At 41.4% G+C, this 24,012-nt stretch overlaps 2 long non-coding RNA genes and 1 pseudogene across 2 annotated transcripts in view; 1 reads left to right on the forward strand and 2 right to left on the reverse strand.

The window, feature by feature from the left end:
- The window catches only part of LOC141369994 (uncharacterized), a 34,684-nt gene extending 24,490 nt beyond the window's left edge, over nt 1–10,194 (forward strand). Inside the window, exon 5 of the long non-coding RNA XR_012373614.1 lies at nt 888–10,194. This is a non-coding gene — a long non-coding RNA (uncharacterized lncRNA). The remainder of the gene's footprint in view (nt 1–887) is intronic.
- Nucleotides 4,865–24,012, reverse strand: part of LOC141369995 (uncharacterized) — a 22,887-nt gene continuing 3,739 nt past the window's right edge. Inside the window, exons 2-6 of the long non-coding RNA XR_012373615.1 lie at nt 20,824–20,894; nt 11,764–11,882; nt 9,630–9,731; nt 6,530–6,816; nt 4,865–4,911 (exon numbers count right to left, since the gene is read on the reverse strand). This is a non-coding gene — a long non-coding RNA (uncharacterized lncRNA). The remainder of the gene's footprint in view (nt 4,912–6,529; nt 6,817–9,629; nt 9,732–11,763; nt 11,883–20,823; nt 20,895–24,012) is intronic.
- LOC112833203 (transcriptional enhancer factor TEF-4 pseudogene) lies at nt 16,714–18,119 on the reverse strand (annotated as a pseudogene).

Below are 24,012 nucleotides of genomic sequence, written 5' to 3' on the forward strand. Positions count from 1 at the left end.
TGGGACCTTCATGCTGGCCTCGCCTTCTTTGGACCTTCCAAGAGTTTGGAGATTGGCGATCTTTGCTCTTATGACTTCAGTGTGCTGAGGATACTTAGGAAGGTCAGAGATGGGTGAGCCTGGCCCAGGTAAGATGCAGCATAGGAGGACGGTTGAGAGCTCAGATTCTGAAGCCAGGCTGCCTGAGTTTGCATTCTGTCTATGCTCCTTATAGCTTCTGTGACCTTGGGAAAGTTACTTAACTTCTCTGTTTTCTGTAAAATGGAAAAGAGAATAGTAACCACCTCAAGAATTCTGAGGAGTCAGTGAGTTACTCCTTGTAAAGTTCCGACAAAGAGCCCAGCACATAGAAAGCACAATATCAATGTTAAATCAAACTGGAATAGCTCTATTGCTGGGCTTCTTGGTTCAGGCCCTGCCCACCAGGGATTCTTGAGGGTGGTGGTGTTTTCCTTCCAGCCTGTCAGTGCACATCTGATTTACTGCTCAGGGGTAGGGGTTCATGTGGCTTTTAGGGAAGAATGGTCAAGGCTACCTCTGAGAATAGGCCCTTTTCTGAATCTGGAAGCTAAACCATCCTTTGTCCCTAAGGAACAAGGGAGAAGTAAGTCTCAAGAGTCTCTCCTGATGTGACAAGTGTCCACTTCCGTGGTAGTAGATTACTGATTACTAGTCCAGGTTGGGTAGGCCTATTCTGACTTGCTCCTCCTTGGCAAGGTTTGATCTGACCTTTTTGCCATTGCCACATTATCTAGTGTCCCCTGGCTGAATACTTTTCCTCATTGATTAATAGAAAAATCTTCCTCAGGCCAGGTAATCTAAGTTCTGGGTATTGATACAAATGGGATGCAGTAATTTTTGTAACTTAGTTTTTGGGTGCTTATCAGGAGGAACATACAACCTTTCATCAGAGCAAGAAGTTCCTACAAAACACATGCTGGCTTGTTCAAGAAGATCCTGCTGAGCCTGTTTGGGTGAGGTGTTGAGAATTCACGGAAGCAAGAGATGCAATTATTTTAGGAATGTGACCTTGTGTCAAGACAATTACTACATGGAAAGCAACTCTCTTCACAAACTGATCTAAAGGGCTATTTGATGTATAGATCTTAATTACTTGTAAGTGAACCATAATTTATTGGAGTTGCACTTCCAGGAATAGGTAAAATCTGAGGATAAACTATTTCTGAGGATAAACTATTTTTCAAAACTGTACTATTTGATAGACTTAAATATTTGAGAGAATCTGGGTTTGGCTCTTGATTTACAGCAGGGCCTGGTTCTTGTAGCCTTTACAAGAGAAGCCTAGTATGTATTACTTATTTCTAGCTTTATTATTAAGATCAATGATATAAAATACCTTAAAAAGGGAGAAAACATCTGTTTAAAATATACTGTCAGTGATGTATGGGACATTGATCCCATTATGAGAGAGAGGTGGGATAGTGAAAACAAAAATCTTTTTTTTTTTTAAGATTTTATTTATTTATTTGACAGAGAGAGAGATAGCTAGAGCAGGAACACAAGCAGGGGGAGTGGGAGAGGGAGAAGCAGGCTTCCTGTCGAGCAGGGAGCCCGATGTGGGGCTCGATCCCAGGACCCTGGGACCATGACCTGAGCCAAAGGCAGACGCTTAACGACTGAGCCACCCAGGCGCCCCAAAACAAAAATCTTATTGTGAGGTGAGTCATGGAGCCATGAAGTGAGAACCATATGGCTGTACTTCTTATTAGTAGCCTTGCTTACGTGGTTTTGCTCCAGAGGGAAGATTAAAATGACTGAGGTTATATGGTTTTGAGGACAGATGACTTTTGAAGAGTCCAATGGTAGATGCTGATCAAATCTACTCCAAGGGACAGAAAGAGGTTATCAGATAAAATAGAAGTGAGATTTCATTAGAGATAAATGAAAAAAATGTAGTATTCAAACTAAGCTGGACTCTCCTTGGGAATCCTCAAGAAGAAAACGGCCATCTATCCTGACTTTGAGGACTGCAGCTCAGCCTGACACTTAGGACTGGGTAGCAAGGTCGCTGGAGGGTTATTCTTGCTTTAAGTCTCAGACATTCATGACCAGAACTTCATCTGCCCCCGAGGAGCCCTGTTTGCTGATCCTCACTCCCATACCTTCTCTTTTTAGCTTAAGCTGCTTACTTCCTGGCATCTGCATCGTGGATTCCCAGAGGGCACTGACCTTGTCTGTCCTCACCTGTTTGGTGCTCTTGGTCCTGGTTCACCACTTTCTGAAAAAGGTTCTTTGGTAAAAAACTAACAAGATGTCTAAAGCCCTTTAAAAACTCCTGCCTGAAGCTCTGGATGAAATGATGAATAAGATTTCAATATCTTCCCTTTTTCTCTGTTGACAGCTGCTGAGCCATCTCTCAAACCACTCCCCTACACTTACAAACCCAAGGCTCAGGGAGCAGACAGCAACAGGCCTCTGGGCACTGGACTTTGGGTTCTTGTAGCCTCGTGTCTCAACATTGCTAGGGGGCAGGGGGAGGGGTTGTTTCAGAGAAGACTTTCAGTCTGTTTATTGTCAGGGCTGGTGTCAAAAATGAGAAAAAACATGCTCCTTTTCAATGAAGTAAAACAAAGAGGCTTGCAGCTGCATTAAGCTATTGAATTGATTTGGTGGTCATATGTGTCTCCCTTACTTCCCTGAGACTCTTTATGCTTTTTTTCCCTCGAGTCCTCCAGACTTCTTGAGTCCGTTGCTATCTTTTACAATTCCTTAGAGTTTAAGGGGCAAATTTACTGTCCAGTGTAAACTGAGCAGGATTCTACAGCAGCCACAGCTCATCTAACTATGGCATGCACGTGTCCTTTGATCGCAGGCCTGGGGTGAGAGAATAACTTTCAGACTCTCTATGAAGTTCCTCTTTTCTGCCTATTCTCCAATGGATGCACAGAAAATGTTCACACACACACACATGCACACACACACAAGAATGTTCACAACAGTGATAATTTGGAGAAACACACCAGACTACAACCTTAATTTTCGATCCTTGATTTATTTGACACTGAGAAGATAGAGCTAAAAAGACATTACTCATTAACAGGATGGATTTTGGAAGCCAGATTTTATTCACTTTAAGTGAGATGAGTTCACAATGAGAACAGCTCTGAAATTCAGCTCTGACCTGTGAAGCCTTTTGTCATTGTTGGTGTTCCTGATGCATCTCAAAGGACAACATGTTCTTTTTGTTTTCTCTTCTTTTCATTTGAGACCTCTCTTCTAATTTTTTTTCCTTGTCCAATACTCAGACATGAGGAAACCAGTTTGTGTATTGATCAAATATGTCTGGTACATCAAAGGACCGTAAGACCATAAGTAATTGATTTGTGGCTTAGCCTTTACTTTTGCCCTTGGAGTAGTTGGATATTGGGTAGAGATCCATAGGGGAACAAGAATACTTTTCCTCCTTTTTAAAAATACTTTGGTTACGGGCGCCTGGGTGGCCCAGTCGATTAAGCAATTAAGCGTCTGCCTTCAGCTCAGGTCATGATCTCAGGGTCCTGGGATTGAGCCCCTTTTTCCTCTTCTGCTCCCCCTGCTTGTGCTTTTTATGAGTCAAATAGATAAATAAAATCTTTTTTAAAATACTTTGGTTATTCATTAGAACAGTCTTAAAAAATAAACCTTTTTTAAAAATTTTTAAAAATATTTTATTTATTAAAGAGAGAGAGCACAAGTGGTTGGAGGAACAGAGGGAGAGGGAGAGGGAGAAGCAAGCTCCCCACTGAGCAGGGAGCCTGATGCGGGGCTCAGTCCCAGGACCCCGAGATCACAATCCAAGAAGAAGGCAGACGCTTAACCAACTGAGCCACCCAGGCACCCCAAGAATAAACCTTTATATCACATCTTACCGATATGGAAACTTGAAGAAAAGGAAGTCACACGACTTGTGTCCTCAGATTGGACTCTTTTATTTTTTTTCCTTTTTTAAATTCAGATTTCTTTTTTTAATTAACATATAATATATTATTTGTTTCAGGGCTCTCTCCAGTCTTAAACAATTCACAGCGCTCACCATAGCACATACCCTCCCCAGTGTCCATCACCCAGCCACCCCATCCCCCCCACCCCCCTCCACTCCAGCAACCCTCAGTTTGTTTCCTGAGATTAAGAGTCTCTTATGGTTTGTATCCCTCTTTGATTTTCTCTTGTTTTGTTTTTCCCTCCCTTCCCCTATGATCCTCTGTCTTGTTTTTCAAATTCCTCATATCAGTGAGATCATATGATACTTGTCTTTCTCTGACTGACTTCTTTCGTTTAGCAAAATACCCTCTGGTTCCATCCACGTCATTGCAAATGGCAAGATTTCTTTTTTTTGATGGCTGCATAATATTCCATTGTGTGTGTGTGTGTGTGTGTGTGTGTGTGTGTGTGTGTGTGTGTGTTTACCCACCACATCTTCTTTATCCATTCATCTGTTGATGGACATCTAAGCCCTTTCCACAGTTTGGCTATTGTGGACATTGCTGCTATAAACATTGGGGTGCACATGCCCCTTCGATCACTGCATTTGTATCTTTGGGGTAAATACCCAGTAGTGCAATTGCTGGGTCATAGGGTGGCTCTATTTTCACCTTTTTGAGGAACCTCCATACTGTTTTCCAGAGTGGCTGTACCAATTTGCATTCCCATCAATAGTGTAGGAGGGTTCCCCTTTCTCCGCAGCCTCACCAACATCTTAATTCAGAGGCCTGAAACACAGTTCGCTTATGGCACAAATGAGCACATTTATCTCACCAGTTGCCCTGCCATTCGCACTACAGACCTTACCAATCATCCCTTCCTTTGGATGTGTCATGTCCATGCTCTACTACTTGGGCCTTGTGCAGTGGATGGTTCAGAAGGTGAGTCATTCTCCTGTACCAGTCAGGAGGTGGGCTTTCAGCTCGTGATCTGTCAAGAGGCATGAAAATGACACTTATTTTGGAAAAATGCGTATGTGTAGGATGTAGAGCAGTAAAACCAATGTGAAAAGGCAAACCCTTTCAAGCATGCCTGATTTCAGATGGTCAGGTGCAGGCCCTATGTAGGCTGAGGGGCAGAGCAGAGACAGAAAATAGGCTGAACTCTATTTCAAATGAGTTCTAATCTACTTGTTCTGGAAGCCAGGAGTCCTGAGTTCTGGTCCAGGCTCTGTTTGTAACTTGCTTTGTGGCCTTAGGCTTGTCACTCTACTTCTCTAGGTCTCCGTTTCCTTACCAGTAAAATGGAGGGGGGGTTTTGTGGGATACTCTCCAAGATTCCTGCTAATGTTAATGCTTTAGGTCATTATATCCCTTTAGGTAACCTGGTTTTTCAAATCACCATGGGTACCACTGCCACAGACACCCTAAGCTGTGGCAGGAAGCATCCTTGTGGGGTTGGTAAGCACTCTTAGGCCTTTTGATCTTCTTTTCTTTGGGGAACACAAAGTGTGGCAGAAAGCAGGTTGAGAAAAGCATGTTTTCTTTCTGATAAGTCAAATATATGAGGACGGTATGGACAGCCAATCACTGATAAAAGAAAACTCGGAAGCTCAAAGAAAACTCTGCTTATTGCTTTCACACTTCATGCCTAATAATACTTATCTGGGCATACTTAATTTGGATATCCTTAACCACTGATCCAACTTCTTACACAGGAATGTATGGAAATATCCTGGTCTTCTTCGGGGGGCTATGCAGGATGTTAGCTCTATATTCTGGTTTCTCTCTGTGACCCCTGTTTTCCAGGGTTTCTAAGGAGACAACAGCTTGCCTTGATCAGGGCTAACACTAAGGCTGTCTCTCATAATACTTGTTTGATACATTTGTCTGTATGGAGTAGGTACTCAATATGTACTATTGACTGAAGAGCTCAATGATAGGGACGGTGGCTTGTCAAATTGACACAGAGTTAGTATTGAGGTCTTTCTCTCCCAAGGCCTTGGGCAGATTAACTGTTTCTGAAATATTCTTAGGGTACTTCTGCACACTTATACTGTAGCACTCTACATTTTGCTGAAATTATGCATTATCAGCTTAGTTTCTTCTGCTAGACTCCTAACAGCAGAAGGTTGTCTTATTCATATTAATATCCCTATCATTAAAAGATAAATAACATTATTTTAGCTCAATACTAGATACAGTTTACATAGTTGGGTCTTCGTAATTTCATAACATTTTCACAAACATTATTTTGCGAAATGAAGTATAGTTGACATTCAATGTTACAACAAACATGGTTTCTTTTGATTCCGTCATAAACACTGGGCTTTAATCATCTATTTGCAATTAATTTAATAAGTACTTTTCAAGCAACTAATATGTACTCCATAAGGTCATTCATTAAGTATATGGCTTCAGACACTGAGAACATACAAAAAGAAATGTACCATTTCCTTTCTATAGCATTTTAAAATTTAAATGGATGAGACAAACTCCTGTGAAAACAGACAGAACAGTGCCAGCCAGGATATGAGCAGGTGCCAGAAGGAGTGAGGTGAACACTGGGATTCTCTGAGAGCAGAGCTGGGTGCTGGAGGGGCACTCACACTGAAGAGATGTGTCCTGGGGGTTGGGGTGGGCACTCTGGAGCTGGGGAGCTGCACCCTCTTGAAGCTGCCAGCAATGGAGCCATGGACACCGTAGGCCTTGTTGATAATGTAGCAGCCATCCTGATCACCTTTTTTGGCTGTGTTGTCCTTCATCAGTGCTGCCCTCTGCTGGTTAGAAGAATTGGTAGACATACAGGATTCCCCCTTTTCAGGCGAAGGTTAGGCTATCCCTCTAGAGTGCCGTGAGTAGTCCTTGAACTGTGCATATCCTGACCCACCGTGAGCTAAGAGAGAACATGGATAGGAGAAGGGTGGAGACTGAGTCAAGGCTCCAGAGAGAGTCCTTGGCTCCTGGCCTCCTTTTCCTGGGATATCGCTTCGCTTCACCCAGGTCATCTGCTCCTGAGAAGTGGAGGGGTAGAGGAAGAAGTAAGGAAGGGTGGTTCCCATGATAAGAAGGTACTGTATTTATTGTGATTGGAATATAGATATGTTGTTGGCAAAGGTTTGGCAGTGGTCCTAAGTGACTAAAAAATTATGGACTGCTTCTGACAGAAATGAGGAAGACTGAGAGAGGATAAAGTTGTCTTGATAAGGGACACCTGGGTGGCTCAGTTGGTTAAGTGTCTGCCTTTGGCTCAGGTCATGATCCCAGGGGATCGAGTTCCCAGTCTGGCTCCCTGCTCAGTGGGGAGCCTGCTTCTCCTTCTCCTCCCCACTTGTGCTCTCCCTCGCTATCTCTGTCTGTCTCTCTCCAATAAATAAATAAAATCTTTAAAAAAAAAGTTGTCTTGCTAAAACCATGATGCATTTAGATACTGCAAACCTGAACTTGCTTACCAAATTCTGGGATATTATTATAATAGAATGTAAGGAGTTTGGACGTCACTACTCCATCCTAACAACAACTGAAAAAATGAACAGTCTGAAAAGCCAACAACACTTCTTGGATCTACAGGAGAGGTGAGGACATAAGGCAAACCACTGCCCCCAAGATCTCTGGGGGGACCCAGTCATAGAAGACTTCCCCATACTTTTGTGAGTTTTACCTCCAGTAGCTAGACTAGGTTCTCATAATCATATCGGACAAAAATCCTCTAATGCTTTGGCAGGAAAAGGGGAAAGGAACCATTTTGAAACCAGAGCACTCTGTTCTTTTTAATAAGGACTTCCCTCAGGGGAAACTAGTTAACCAGAGCCTAACCTTCTGGGTATTATCAGGACCTACCTGACCCAGGAGAAGGGAAATACCCAACTCCAGTCTACTGTAGCCACCCTGTCCCACCTAAGGAGGGAGAAAAAAAACTAAGAAATACTTGTGAAGTTTACAGTCTAGATGCATAGGTCACTAAAAGACTGAGACCTAATCATAGGAATAGAGCACACTTCTCTCCCCCTACCCCTTACTACCACATTACTAAAGATCTGTTTATAGCAGTTCTTTTATGGGTACATCATTCCTGGCTATCAAGAAGAAATTACAAGGCACACTAAAAGTCAAAAAACATAACTTGAAGACATCCTGCCATGTCTGGATGTTGGAATTATCACACTGGGAATTTTAAACAACTACAGTTATTATGCAAAGGGGACTAATGGATAAAGTACATAGTATGCAAGAACAGAAGGGCAATGTAAGCAGAGATATAGGAATCCCAAGAAAAAAACAAAAAGAAATGCTATATATCAAAAAACACTATAACAGAAATGAAGAATGCCTTTGATGAACTTATTAGTAGACTGGACACAGACACAAGAGGAAAGAATTTCTGAGCTTGAAGATATATCAATAGAAACCTTCAAAACTGAAAGCAAAGGGAGCAAAGACTAAACAAGAAAAAAAAAAAAAACAGAATAGACTATCCAAGGACTTTGGGACAACTACCAAAGGTGTAACATACACATTATGGGAATACCAGAAAGAAAAAAAGGAATAAAAGAAATATTTGAAACAATAATGGCTGAGAATTTCCCTAAATTAATGTCAGACACCAAATCACAGATCCAGGAAGCTCAGAGAACACCAAACAGGATAAATGCCCCCAAGAATTACACCTAGACATATCATTTCAAATCACAGAAAGTCAAAAATAAAAGACAAAATACTGAAAGAAGGCAACAGGGAAAAAAAATAATCATTAAGCTAAAAGAACTACTTACAGAACACACAAAAAGATTTGAGGAACTAGAATGTTTGGTTCTCCCAAAGCAAAAGATATGTGTATCAGTAGTGATACATGGGTAAATGAAGAGAGTTGTTTTGGGAGATGAGGTTGAAAGATCTTTAAAAACCTTGTATGAAATGCTAGGAATTTAGATTTTGACTGTCAGAATTTTGAACACTGGCATGTTAAGATGTTTTTTCCAAAGATCATTCTGGTAGCCACTTGGATGTCAGGGAGACCAGTAAACACATTGCTGTAATGGCCCAAGTGAGACATGATGAGAGCTGATACTAGGTGGTTGTGAGGGTGGAGATGCACTAGACCAAGGAGAATCAATAGGATTGGTCATTGCTAGGAGAGCAGGGTGGTGAGGAAGGGAAAGGACTCATAAATGACTTCTTTCTGGTTTGGGCAAGTGGGCCTAAGGGGTGCCATTCATTCACTGAAGAACAGGACTAGTTTTAGGAATAGAAGTAAAGAGGAGAGATTATGGCTTAATTCAGTTGGACATGTTGACTTGGAGGTACCTAGGGGACCAGCACGTGAAGCTATTCACAAGCCAACTGGGGTCTGGGGTTCAGGAGAAATATCAGAGCTGGAAATAGATTTGAAAGTTATCTATCATTAAGCAAGTGATTCATTCACTATACAGATAGATGTTCAGGTGCTAGCTGCTTAACAGGTTACTATGCCAAATTAACAGATGTTACCGTCTTGTGTTTGGAGATTATCATCAGAGAGGGCAACCATCATCCTCTGAGAAAATAATCCTTTTGGTGTACTATTAAAGATGAATTATAAATTGGAAAGATCATGGTCTGGCAAAAGTTTTGATTCCTATGTTCTTGTGGCAGTTCAGTGGATGTCATTGTAGGCACAGTGAAAATTACTAATTTTTGTTTAACGAGTTGTCTTTACATCACTAAACTTACCTTAAAATTTAATAAAATATTCTTCCTGCTCATTTCTGCCTTCAAAGCTGCAACTGACTTTTTGCCTAAAGTCACTTACAGAGCATCATTAGGATTTGGATTCTGAAAGAGATAATGCTTTTGTCCAACTCATTTATACTAAGTAAGTCTGGAGTGACTGCAGACCAAGACGGACGCATAAAAGGGTGCAGAATTTCCCTTCTCCCATAAATGTGCCAAATGTACAGGTACACATGGAGTAATTCCCTCTGAGAGAAATCCAGAAACTAGTGGCTGAGTGACTCCTACATATCAGGCAACTGAGAAAATACATCTAACTGGGTAGGGAAACCTGACACAGTCTCCCCATAAACCATACCCCTGATACAGCACCATACAATCCAAGGGAACTCCTAACTCCCATCTTCTCCCTGAGAAGGAAAGAGTTTGAACTGAGCATCTAGTGCCTCAACTTTTAAGGCTCCCTACCCTGAGCGATGGGCTCCCAAATCACCTAGCTGTGAAAGCCTACAGGGCTGGGGTTCCTGAGTCCCACAGAACTATAGCGAATAAAGAGGCCATTCTTTTTTTTTTTTTTTTTTAAAGAAGCCATTCTTAATAGTACATGACTACTCACTGTGGCTGTGCCTCCAAGCCTCAGTGCAGAAGGAACTGGCAAACATGCCCGTTTCCTAGTCTTTCTCTGGAAGGGGTTTGACTATATACTTTACAAGCTGCTGCCTGAGGGTCCAGCTTCTAATTAGCATGTATCCAAGTGCTGACCATCTTCCTGGAGCCTGAACAAGCTGATAGGCACTTCCCCACCTTCCCCTCAGGCTCACTCCAATGGTAAAACCAGGTCATCGGCATCTCTCTGGAAGGAGCTTGTATACATGTCTGGTGCCACAGCTTTTGTGGCTGCCACCCAAGGGACAAGCTTCCGGATTGCCTGGATCTGATAGCCAACAGGACTTGCATTCATGAGTCCCACGGGACTGAAGCAGACAAAGAAGCTGTTGTTAATGGGCTTGTGCAAGAGCACTCACTGTGGCTATCCCCCCAGGGCTCAGTGCAGAGGGAGCAGGCAAAAACACCCATCTCCCAGTCTTTCACTGGAAGAGGTGTGACTGCATATTTTACAAGCCACTGCCTGAGGATCCAGCTTCTAACCAGCATGCATCTAGGGGATGACTGTGATCCCCCCTGGAGTTCAACTTTCCCCTCAGGCTTCCTCCAACAATAAATTTAAGTTGCCAGCATCTCTCTGGAAGAGCTTATATACATATCTAGCCCCTCAACTTTTATGGCTGCCACCCAAGGGATGGGCCCCCAAGTCACCTAGCTCTGATAGTAAATGGTGTTTGCATACATGAGTACAACAGGACTATAGCAAACAAAGACACAGTTTTCAAATGGGTGCAGAAGCAACCCCCAACAGGTGTCCAGCCAGGCTCAGCATAGAGGGAGCAGGCAAAAAATGCTTATTTCCCAGAGGGGTTTAACTGCATACTCTCCCACCTGGTACCTAAGGGTCTACCTTCTAATTAGCCTGTAAACTGTCAGAAATTAAATATAGGGGTGCCTAGGTGACTCAGTCGGTCAAGCCTCTGTCTTTGGCTCAGGTCATGATCTCCAGGTCCTGGGATCGAGCCCCACGTTGGGCTCCCTGCTCAGCGGGGAGTCTGCTTTTCCCTCTTTCTGCCTCTCCCCCTGCTTGTGTGCTTGCTCTCTCTGTCTCTCAAATGAATAAATAAAATCTTTTTTAAAAAAGAAGTTAAATATAAAGAGTGATTCTTAAAAACAGCAAGAGAGACGAACCATGAGAGATGATGGACTCTGAAAAACTGAGGGTTCTAGAGGGTAGGGGGGTGGGGGGATGGGTTAGCCTGGTGACGGGTATTGAGGAGGGCACGTTTTGCATGGTGCACTGGGTGTTATGAACAAACAATGAATCATGGAACACTGCATCAAAAACTAATGATGTAATATATGGTGATTAACATAACAATAAAAAAATTAAAAAAAAAAACAGCAAGAGAAAAGCAAGGGAACCCCCATTAGACTACTAAAAGATTTTTCAGCAGAAACCTTGCAGTCCACAAGGGAGTTGGATGATATATTCAAAAGAAACAACTGCCAACCAAGAATACTTTACCTGGCAAAGTTTTCCTTCAGAAATGAAGGAGAGATGGAGTTTCCCAGACAAGCAAAATCTGAAGGAGTTCATCACCACTAGACTGGTCTTAAAAGAAATGTTAAAGGAAGTTCTTTAAGCTGAAATAAAAAGATATTAATTAGTAACATGACGCATAAGTATAAAACTCACTGGTAAAAGTACATATATAGTTAAATTCAGACTAATATTGTAATGATGGCAGGTAAATCACTCATAACTGCAATATAAAGGATAAAAGACAAAAGCATTTAAAATAACTATAGCTACAATAATTTGTTAATGGATACACAGTATAAAAAGCTGTAAATCAGAACAGCAAAAACAAAATGAGGGGTGTATAAATCTATGCATTCAAAGTTAAGTTGTTATCAGCTTAAAATAGACTGTTATAAGATGTTTTATGTAAGCCTCATGGTAACCACACAACAAAAACCTGTAGTAGATACTACAAAAGATAAAGGAATCAAAGCATACTACCAAAAAACCATCAACTCACAAAGGAAGAGAAAGAGAGGAAGAAAGGAATTTCAATAAATTCAGAAAACAATTAACAAAATTGCAATAGTAAGTCCATACATATCAATAATTACTTTAAATGTAAATGGACTAAATTTTCTAATCAAAAGAGACAGAGTAGCTGAATGGATTAAAAAAAAAAAAAAAAGACCCAACTGTAAGCTGTCTACAAGAGACTCACTTCAGCTTCAAAGACACATATAGACTGAAAGTGAAGGGTTGGGAAAAAATATTCCATGGAAATGGAAACCAAAAGAAAGCAGAGGTAGCTATACCTACATCAGACAAAATAGACTTTAAGCCAAAAACAGTAACAAGAGACAAAGGTCATTACATAATGGTAAAGGGGTCAATTCATTAGGCAGCTATAACAATGTAAATATGTATGCACCCAACATAGAGTACCTAAAGATATAAGGCCAATACTAATAGATCTGAAGAGAGAAATAGACAGCAATACAATAATAGTAGTGGACTTCAATACTCCACTTTCAACAATGGATAAAGCATCCAGACAGAAAACCCACCAGGAAACTTAAACTACATGTTAGCAGACATTTACAGAACAGTCCATCCAACAGCAGCAGAATGCACATTCTGATATACATGGAAATCATCTGATAGATCATATGTTAGGTCACAAAACAAATCTTAATAAGTTTAAGAAGATTGAAATCATATCAAGCATTTTTTTCTGATCACAATGCTATGAAACTAGAAATAAAGTATGAGAAAAAAACTGGTGAATTGACAAATATGTGGAAATTAAACAACATGCTCCTGAACAGTGGGTCCAAAAAAGAGAAATTAAAATATCTTGACTCATGACAAGAAACAAAATTGTAACTATGTGAGGTGATAGATGTTAACTAAACTTAACCATGGTAATCATTTCATAATATATACATATATCAAATAATTATGTTGCATGCCTTATATTTATAAGTGTTACATGTCAATTATATTTAAGTAAAACAGGCAAAAACTTGAAAAAAATAGAGACAAATGAAAATGGAAACACCACATACCAAAACTTCAGAGCAAGAGCAGTTCTAATAGGAAAGTTTATAGCAATAAATACCTACATTAAGAAAAAGGAAAGATCTGGGGCCCCTGGGTGACTCAGTCATTAAGTGTCTGCCTTCGGCTCAGGTCATGATGCCAGGGTTGATGCCAGGGTTGATCCCAGGGTCCTGGGATAGAGCCCCGCATTGGACTCCCTGCTCAGCAGGAAGCCTGCTTCTCCCTCTCCCACATCCCCTGCTTGTGTTCTCTCTCTCGCTGTCTCTCTCTCTGTCAAATAAATAAATAAAATCTTAAAAAAAAAAAGAAAAAGAAAGATCTCAAAATAAACAACCTAATTTAACACTTCAAGGAACTGGAAAAGAACAAACTAAGCTCAAAGTTAGTAGAAGAAAGGAAATAAAATCAGAACAGATATTAAATGAAATAGAAGCAAAAAAGACAATAGAGATGATCAATAAAAATAAGAGCTGGGTTTTTTTTTTTGAAAACATAAACAAAATGGATAAAACTTTAGCTAAGAGAGAGGGAAGACTCAAAATCAGAAATAAAAGAGGAGATATCACAACTGATAACACAGAAAGGATCATAAGAAACTGCTATGAACAATTATACCCCAACATATTAGATAACCTAAAAGATATGGATATATTTCTAGAAACATACAACCTACCAAGACTGAATCATGAGGAAACAAATTCTAAAGAGATTGATTACTAGGAAGGAGACTGAGTCAGTAATCAAAATCCTCCCAACAAATAAAAGCCCAGGATCAGATGGGTTCACCAGTGAATTCTATGAAACAGTTAAAACAGATTTAATATGAATCTTCTCAAACACTTCCAAAAAACACAAGAGGAATGAACACTTCCAAACTCATTTTATGAGGCCAGCATTACCCTGACACCAAAGCCAGACAGGAGCACCACAAGGAAAGAAAATTACAGCCTAATATTCCTGATGAATATAGAGGCAGAATTTCTCAACAAAATATTAGCAAAACAAATTCAACAGTACATTAAAAGAATCATACACCATGATCAAGTGGGATTTGTTTCCGGGAACCAAGGGTAGTTCAACATACACAAATCAATAAATGTGATATACCAGTTTAACAAAAAGAAGGATAAAAATCATATGATCATCTCAATAGATGCAGAAAAAGCTTTTAACAAAATTCAATATCCTCTCATGATGAAAACTTCCAACAAATTGGGACAGATGGAATGTACCTCAACATAATAAAGGCCACATATGACAAACCCACAACTAACATCATACTCAACAGTAAAAAGCTGAACACATTCCTCTAAGGTCAGGAATATGACAAAGATGCCCACCTTCATCACTTTCACTCAACACAGTACTGGAAGTCAGGGCCAGAGCAATTAGGCAAGGGGAAAAAAAAGGCACCCAAATCAGAAAAGAAGAAGTAAAGTTGTCTCTGTTTGTAGATGACATGATCTCCTATATAGAAAACCCTAAAGACTCCACCAAAAAACTATAAGACCCAATAAATGGATTCAGTAAGTTCAGGACATAATCAATATACAAAAATCAGTTGTGAGGGCACCTGGGTGGCTCAGTCGGTTAAGCGTCTGCCTTCAGCTCAGGTCATGATCCCAGGGTCCTTGGATCAAGTCCCAGATCGGGATCCCTGCTCAGTGGGAAGCCTGCTTCTCCCTCTCCCCCTCCCCCTGCTTGTGTTCCCTCTCTCGCTGTGTCTCTCTCTGTCAAATAAATAAATAAAATCTTAAAAAAAAATCAGTTGTGTTTCCATTCACTAACAATCAACTATTGGAAAAAGAAGTAAAATCCCATTTACAAAAAAATCCCACTTACAGAAGCATCAAAAATAATAAAATACTTAGGAAAAAATTTAACCAAGGAGATGAAAGATCAGTACAATATTAACTATAAAACACTGATGAAAGAAATTTAAAAAGACAGAAATGGAAAGATACTGTTTCTGGATTAAAAGAATTAATATTGTTAAAATGTCCATACCACCCAAAGTGATCTACAGATTCAATGCAATCCCTATCAAAATTCCAATGGCATTTTTCATAGAAAGAGAAAAAACAATCCTAAAATCCATGTGGAACCACAAAAGATTCTGAGTAGCCAATGCAATCTCAAGAAAGAACAAAGCTGGAGGCATCACACTTCTTGATTTCAAACTATATTACAAATCTATAGTATCACTATAGTGATTCGCATAAAAACAAACACATAGATTAATAGAACAGAATAGAGAGTCCAGAAATAAGCCCATGCATATGTGGTCAATTCATTTTCAACAAAGGAGCCAAGAACATACAATGGGGAAAAGACAGTCTCTTCAATAAATGGTGCAAGAAAACTGTATATCCACATGCAAAGGAATGAAACTGGATTCCTATCTTACGCCATACACAAAAATCAACTCAAAATGGATTAAAGATTTGAACATAAGACTGAAGCTTTAGAACTCCTAGAAGGAAAAACATAGTGGGTAAGCTCCTTGAGATTGGTCTTGGCAATGATTATTTTTTGGATATGACACCGAAAGCACAAACAACAAAAGAAAAATAAACAAGTGGGACTACATAAAACTAAAAAGTTTCTGCATAACAAAGGAAACTATCAACAAAATGAAAAGTCAACCTACAGAATGGGAGAAAATATTTGCAAACCACATATCCAATAAGGGGTTAATGTCCAAAATATACAAGGAAACTTATACGACTCAATAGCACAAAAATCATAATCCAATTAAAAATGGGCAGAGGAACTGAATAGACAGTTTTCTTTCTTTTTTTTTTTTTTTTGGTAAAATAGTTTCATCCTCTGTCAAAACACAAACCAACACACTTTGCGGGTGAGGGGAGGCAACACAGTATATAGCCCATGTCTTATTGAGAAGAGAGGATGACATTTAAAAGCCTCACCCCACAGCTTGCTCTAATACCCACTTATAAATATCTCTTGTTATATTAAAAAAAATATTTCCAGGGCCCACCTGGCTCTGCTCCTGCACAAAGGGTTAACCTTCAGTATTTGATCTCAAGATCACAGGGTTGGGGGTGGTAAAGAGAGGCAGATTGGGAAGGGGGGGTGCTGAAAAACAGAGGGACAAACCAACATACTTTCTAAGGCCATCCAAAACATCCAGAACCAAGTTGGGGGAGGGCGCCTGTTAGAGACTGAGAAACCAGTGCTGTACCTCGGGGCTGTCTCACTCCTGTCCCCAGTCCCTGATGCTCTGGAGTGATCTGTCCTTTCAGCTACCACTGTGAGGTCCCAGTATCAGAACCCATCTTTTCAACTCACCACCCAGCTTTTAAGGTCCTCTAACACGGAGCAGCCCCCTCCCCAAATGAGCATGAAGAAAGCTGGAGGTACTTCCTGGGAGGAGGGTATTCCAGGGGGTGAGCCACTTTTGGGGTCCCCTTTCAGTCCCTGACCAGGCGATAAATGTGGTGCTGGGCCCCCCGCTCACTGGTGGAGACCTCAAAGACGTAGGCGGTGCAGAGCAGCAGCTCCTGGGTGTCTCTGTTTGTCACCACCTGGAGGATGGTGAAGTTCTCCAGGACACTGTTCATCATATAGCGCTCGGGCAGCTGTCGCAGTTTGTGCAAGAAATTCACCAGGTACTCACACATGGGTGAGCGCAGCAGGCGGTATACAAACCTCCCATCCTCCAGCTGGGCACGCTCCGTCTCCACCTTCTCCACCACCTGCTTGCCAAAGGAGCAGACCTTGGAGGAACAGGTGAGGGTCATGTGCTCCAGGCTCTCGTACTGGCTGCTCACTCCGTAGAAGCCACCGCCGCTGCCACCAGCCCCTACCTCCTCGCCACTTGGGCCCCAGTTCAAGTCCGCCCAGAACTTGACCAGGAAGAAGGCGGGAGGGGGCCCGCGATCGTACAGCTCCCGAAGGCCGCCCTTTTTCTCAGGGAATTTGTCATAGATCTGCCGGACGTCCACACTCTCGAGGCGGGGCGCTCCAGGGCTGGGGCAGTGCTGGCTGATGTGTACGAACAGGTGCCTCTGGTAAGAATCAACGGCATCGGGCGGTTCCACAAAGGCTGAGAACTCCACCAGCTGCAACTGGGCAGTGCCCAGGGCCCAAGCCTGCCAGGCTGGGGGTGATGGGGCAGGTGGGGGCAGGGCAGGGGGTGACAGGGCTTGGGGGGGCTCGTACCCTGGGAGGTCAGTAGATGGGGGGGTCAGTGACAAGGAGAATGGTGTCTGCGAGAATGGCTTCACATCTGGAACATTCCAGGGGGGGCCAGAGCCCCCCGACCAAAACTGGAAAAGCTCAGAAGCCTGAGGACCAGCAGGGCCCAGTTTGGCCTGCAGGGAAGGTGCTGAGATGAGCTGGGCTGAGGACATGGTGGCCATGGTCTGGAAAGCCTTGTCCTTGGAAACCTGGTCCTTGAGCTTGGACTGGATTTCCCTTGATTTCCTTCGAGCCAGAACCTGGATGTGACTAGAGACCTGTTTGCGAGTTCGGGTCTTCCCTGTTCTCAGCTTGAGGTAGCGGGCAATCAGCTCATTCCGACCATACATCTTGCCTTCATCAGACAGGATGATTTTCCACCGGCCGCATGGCGGGTAGATGGCCAGGGCCTCCTGGAAGCTCTGCTCGATGTCTGGACTCCACACACCTTCTGCGTCCGGGCCCCCATCGCCCCCAGCCCCCTCGCTACCGCCGGTGCCCTCCTCACTTCCTTCCTCACTTCCTGTCCAGCCACTGCCATCGTCCAGGGGGGCCCCAGCCCGGGGTTCCCCCATCTGGGCCCCAAAGGTGGATCCCCGACTCCCGCGGGCGCCTTCCTACCTCCCGGCCTGGGGCTGGGGAGCCCTGAATAGACAGTTTTCTAAACAAGATATCCAAATGGCCAACAGGTACATGAAAATGTGCTCAACATTACTAATTACCAGGGATATGCAAATCAAAACCACAAAGAGGTATCACCTTATACCTGCTGGGATGGCTATTATCAAAAAGACAAGAGACAATAAATGCTGACAAGGATGTGCAGAAAAGGAAACTCTTATGCCCTATAGATGGGAATGTAAAATGGTGCAACTTCTATGGAAAAGAGTATAGAGACTGCTGAAGAAATTAAAAATAGGATTACCATATGATCCAGCAATCCCGCTTCTGGGTATACATATAAAGGAAATGAAATCACAATCTGTACTCCCATGTTCATCGCAGCATTATTCACATCAGCCATGGAATGGAAATACCCTACATGTCCATTGACTGATGAATGGATAAAGAAAATGTGGTATATGTATACAAAGGAATATTATTCATCGTTATAAAAAAAGAAAATCCTGCTATTTGCAACAACAGGGATAAACAATTATGCTACGTGAAATAAGCCAGACAAAGACAAATACTGCATGGTATCATTTATATGTGGAATCTAAAAAAAAAAAAAAAAAAAAAAAAAAAGTCCAAAACAGAATCAGAGAGTAGAATAGTGGTTGCCTTGGATTGGGGGCTGGGGGAAATAGGGAAAGACCAGTATAAAGGCACAAACTTTCAGATATAAGATGAATAAGGTCCAAGAATCTAACGTATAACATGGTGACTATAGTTGATAATACTGTATTATATAACTGAAATTTGAAACTTGCTAAGAGAGTAGAACTGAACTGTTCTCACCAAAAGAGAAAAGAAGGGAGGGAGGGAGGAAGGAAAGAAGGAAAAACGTAAATATGTGAGGTGATGTATGTGTTAATTAACTCAGTGTTGGGAATTCTTTCTCACATATACAGTATGTCAAATCATCATATATACACTCTAAATATATTACAATTATATTTCTTTTTAAGATTTAGTTATTTATTTGATATAGAAAGTGCAAGCAGGGGCAGTGGGGGCAGAGGGAAAGAGAGACGATCTCAAGCAGACTCCCCACTGAGCGCATAGCCAGAGGTGGGGCTCAATCCCACGACCCTGAGATCGTGAGCTGAGCCAAAATCAAGAACCAGCCACTCAACCAGCTGAGCCACCCAGGCAATCCTACAATTGCATTTCTCAGTTACACCTCAATAAAGCCAAAACAATAAATAAATACATACATATAAATATGTCAAATAAATAAATAAGCAGGAGCTGTTTTCTTTTCTCAAGAGGAAAGTGGCTTTGGAATACCACCTTACTTTTTAGAATAAATTGAATTCTATTATCACATTACAAGGCATAAATTTTGCCTCAGTGATTTGGATCCATGTATAGATTTTCATTCTTGTTTTTCTTCAGCTGTTTGGTAGAACTTATTGATACACTTGTTGCATTGTTTTTATCTGACCTACTATGTATCTCTTTGGCTTTTCATTGCCAGACTTCTCTGAAGGGTACCAACCTTCCTGTCCCACCCCTCCGCCTCCATCCCTGGGAAGAGAGTTCATTGCCATAGCCCTTGCTAACTGCTGTGAGCTCTACACGAATGCTGTCTGTGCATAAAGCTGGTCCATTTCCGTAACAGTCCTGATCTTGATGGCATTTTGATGGCAAAGGTGCTTATGTACTTAGAGTTCCCACTCTACAATTAACTCACCGTGATCTTTAACAGTAAATGTAAAAATTTCATTTTGGTTCACTGTACCCCAATAATGAAAATTAGCATATATCTTTCCATTATTTGGCTGAGCCAAATAGGAAATTTCTTGTGGGCTCTGTCTGAGCCTAGATTTAAAATAATAAATACTACCATATCAAAAAAATCTTGCAAATCTTGCTTTTAGCTTCCATCTTAAAAATTATGTGATGCGGTATGCTATAAAAGTGATTTGGTATATAACATGTACTGAGGTGAAAAGCTATATTTCTTGGAGTTCTGTGGGTGAGCTGGGTTCATGGTACAAAAGTAGATATGAAAGTTACATGAATATTTAATGATACAATTTTCTGGTTGTCACACATTTGTAAATCTGCAAACTCCTTAACATCATCGCACAGTAAACAAAACATATTTCCTGTATGCAAATTTGCAAGGAACATCCGTTTCTTAAAGGCCCTTACTTTGTTCGACTGTTTTGTTTTAGTGACAGCTTTACTTCAAGTGTGCAGAGAACCCTTTAAAACAACGGATTTCAGTGGGAAGAAGTGGAAATTTTCGCCACCCATGGGACATTTGGCAATGTCTTGAGACAGCATTAGTTGTCACAACTGGGGGGATGCTACTGACATCTACTGGGTAAAGGCCAGAATTGCTGCTAAACATCCTCAAATGCGCAGGTTCAGCCCCCACAACGAAGAATTCTCTGGTCCCCATGTCAACAGTGCTAGGTTTGAGACACTCTGATTTAAAATGCTTAATATATATCATCTATCTAATATTATTTATAATATGAATAATATTATAGCCTTAAGAATGAGTTTCAAAAGGACGCAGGTGTTCCTCAAAAAGTTAGACATAGAAATACCTCATGGCCCCACAATTCCACTCCTAGGTATACACCCAAAAGAACTGAAAACAGGTATTCCAACACGTACGTGTACAGGCGTGTTCATGGCAGCACTAGTCACAATAGTCACGGTGTGGAAACAGTCCAAATATCCATCAACTGCCAAATGGATAAACAAATCGTGTTAGGTACATACAATGGAATTGTATTCAGCCATAAAAAGCATGAAGTACTGATAGATGCTACCTAGTGGAACCTATGAAACATTACCTAATTCAAAGAAGCCAGACACGGGGAACCTGGGTGGCTTAGTCGTTAAGCGTCTGCCTTCGGCCCAGGTCATGATCCCAGGGTCCTGGGATCGAGCCCCACATCGGGCTCTCTGCTCAGCAGGGAGTCTGCTTCTCCCTCTCCCTCTGCCTGCCGCTCCCCCTGCTTGTGCTCTCTCTCTCTCTCTGTCAAAAATAAATAAAACTTAAAAAAAAAAACAAAGAAGCCAGACACAAAGTCTTATTATTGTATGATTTCATTTGTATGAAATATTCAAAATAGATAAATCCAGAGACAGAATACAGACTGGTGGTTACCAAGGACTGGGGGAAGGCAGGAACTCAATGAATATAAGCTTTACGTTGGGGTGGCAGAAGTGTTTTGGATCTAGATATAGATGGAGGTTGCACAATATTGTGAATGTCCTAAATATCACTTATTGTTCACTTTATTTATTTATTTATTTTTTTGACAGAGAGAGACACAGCGAGGGAGGGAACACAAGCAGGGGGAGTGGGAGAGGGAGAAGCAGGCTTCCCGCTGAGCAGGGAGCCTGATGCGGGGCTCAATCCCAGGACGCTGGGATTATAACCTGAGCCGAAGGCAGATGCCCAACGACTGAGCCACCCAGGCCCCCCCTATTGTTCACTTTAAAATAATTTTATGTTAGGTGAATTTCACCTTGGTAAATTTAATGGATGTCAGGAGTCAGAAGCCCAATGGACTGTGCCATACCGGCGCCTTAGATTGATTTATATTTGGCCAATTATTTCTAGAGGCCTGAAGTAGGCAAAGTTTGTGCTGCTTTTGATTTGTCTTTAGATGCCTGATCTCCTCTTGGTGAAAAGTCCTTGGCTAAACTATTGGTTGGCAAGCATTTAAAAGACTATCACCTCTGTGGGAATAATAGACTTTTAAGACAGGAATAAAAAGATAGCAGTCAGAAGATCTGGATTCAAAGTCCTGGCCAGAGTCCCTCTCAAGCCATGTGAAAGGTCTTAATCTCTCTAAAGCCCATGTTCCACTTCTGCATAATGAATGTGATAATCATGTACCTGACCAACCTGCTAGAAAATCTGAATGATGTATATGAAAAAACCATATTGTGTAAATGGTAAGGTGCTCCAAAGATATTCTGTTCACAAGTAGAGTGTAAGAACCTTATATATTGAGCCTTTGCTCCTTTATACATGAACATTTGCTTGGCACCTTATCACGCCTTGCATTGCTTGACAAGATTTACATGTTTGCTTTTTTCCTCCCATTTAATGTATACAATAACCCTTTGAAGAAAGTACTAGTATTATCCCAGTTTTCCAACGGAGGAAAGACAGGCTTAAATTAAGTTACTCCCTATAGTCACATAGTAAGTGACAGAGCTAGGATTTGAGCCCAAGTCTGACCGACTCCAAAGGCCTTACTCTTAACCAGTATGTCCACTCTTATACCATCTCAGCCCTTCCTGCCTTCCTTCCTTCACCATTTCAGTGCCTCAAGGGTCACAAGTTTAACCCAAGTGATCTCATCAGTTTCTAAAGTATTTACACTTTCTGAACTTGTGTGCCAATCATGTCCTGCTGTGTGGCATTTTTTGTATTTTTGTCTCATGTTGCTATTTGTCTTACTGTTGTCTTCTGTTGCAGCAAGTAAAAAAATGATTGCTATTCAAGCCGGTAATTCCCTCAAAGACAGAATTGACTTTATTTAACGTTACTTTTATCAGCTCTCTGAATGTGGAGCTCCATAAGGGCAGTCTGTTTGATTTGTTACCAAAGCCCTAAGAGCTAACACTGTGCTTAACACACACACACACACACACACACACACACACAGTTGTTTAATATTGAAGAACAAAAAAGATGAAACTCGAAGGGTTTGGGCAGGAATACCTGGGACACAACAAAAGGAGAGAAAATGTCTGCCAAATCAAAGAACCTATAGCACTTATACTTCCTGGTACAAAATAAGTTTTTAATCAGTGTTAGTTATTATTGCTACATAAGTATAATATGAATAGGGTGGGGTTTGTGGATAGGTAGAAAATGGGAAGCAAAAAAGAAAGAAAGAAGCAATGGAGCAAAATGATGCTAGGCTAGGGCTGTTTGTGAAGAGATGGCCAGTGTAGATGTGAGCAGTGTAGATGGTGTGGTATAGGGAGTCCAGTGAGCAGAGAGTCTCATTTTATATAGGATGTGGGTGCAAAACCATTTCCATTAGCTTTTTCTCCCCGGCTGCTTGAAGCCTCGCCGCCATCATGAACGACACAGTAACTATCCGGACCAGGAAGTTCATGACTAACCGACTACTTCAGCGGAAACAGATGGTCATTGATGTTCTTCACCCTGGAAAGGCAACGGTACCTAAGACAGAAATTCGGGAAAAACTAGCCAAAATGTACAAGACCACACCAGATGTCATATTTGTGTTTGGATTTAGAACCCATTTTGGTGGTGGCAAGACAACCGGCTTTGGCATGATTTATGATTCTTTGGATTATGCAAAGAAAAATGAACCCAAACACAGACTTGCAAGACATGGTCTGTATGAGAAGGAAAAGACATCAAGAAAACAGCGAAAGGAACGTAAGAACAGAATGAAGAAAGTCAGGGGGACTGCAAAAGCCAATGTTGGTGCTGGCAAAAAGTGAGCTGGAGATTGGACAACAGAAGGAGTAAAGATGCTGCAGTGGTTTTATCTGTGGTGGTTGTGCAGATTTTTCATGAGAGGATCAATAAACTAAGAATGTTAATAAAAAAAAAAACATTTCCATTAAATCTTATCAGATGGGGGATTCTCCAGTGGGTTGGGTGACTTTTGGAACATCAAAACAGCTAAACCTCGAGTTACACTTCTATGGTTATATTTATTTCATGTCCTCCCAGCTGGATTGTAAATTTTTGCAACTAGAAATGACAAGAAATGAGTTGAATTTGTATGGCACTTTTCTATGTATAAGTTCGTTCTTTCTTTCTTTCTTTCTTTCTTTCTTTCTTTCTTTCTTTCTTTC

The sequence above is a fragment of the Callorhinus ursinus genome, unplaced genomic scaffold (assembly GCF_003265705.2).
Source record: "Callorhinus ursinus isolate GAN/ISIS: 27379988/994484 unplaced genomic scaffold, GSC_fseal_2.0 scaffold25, whole genome shotgun sequence".
In the NCBI taxonomy this organism is placed as follows: domain Eukaryota; kingdom Metazoa; phylum Chordata; class Mammalia; order Carnivora; family Otariidae; genus Callorhinus; species Callorhinus ursinus.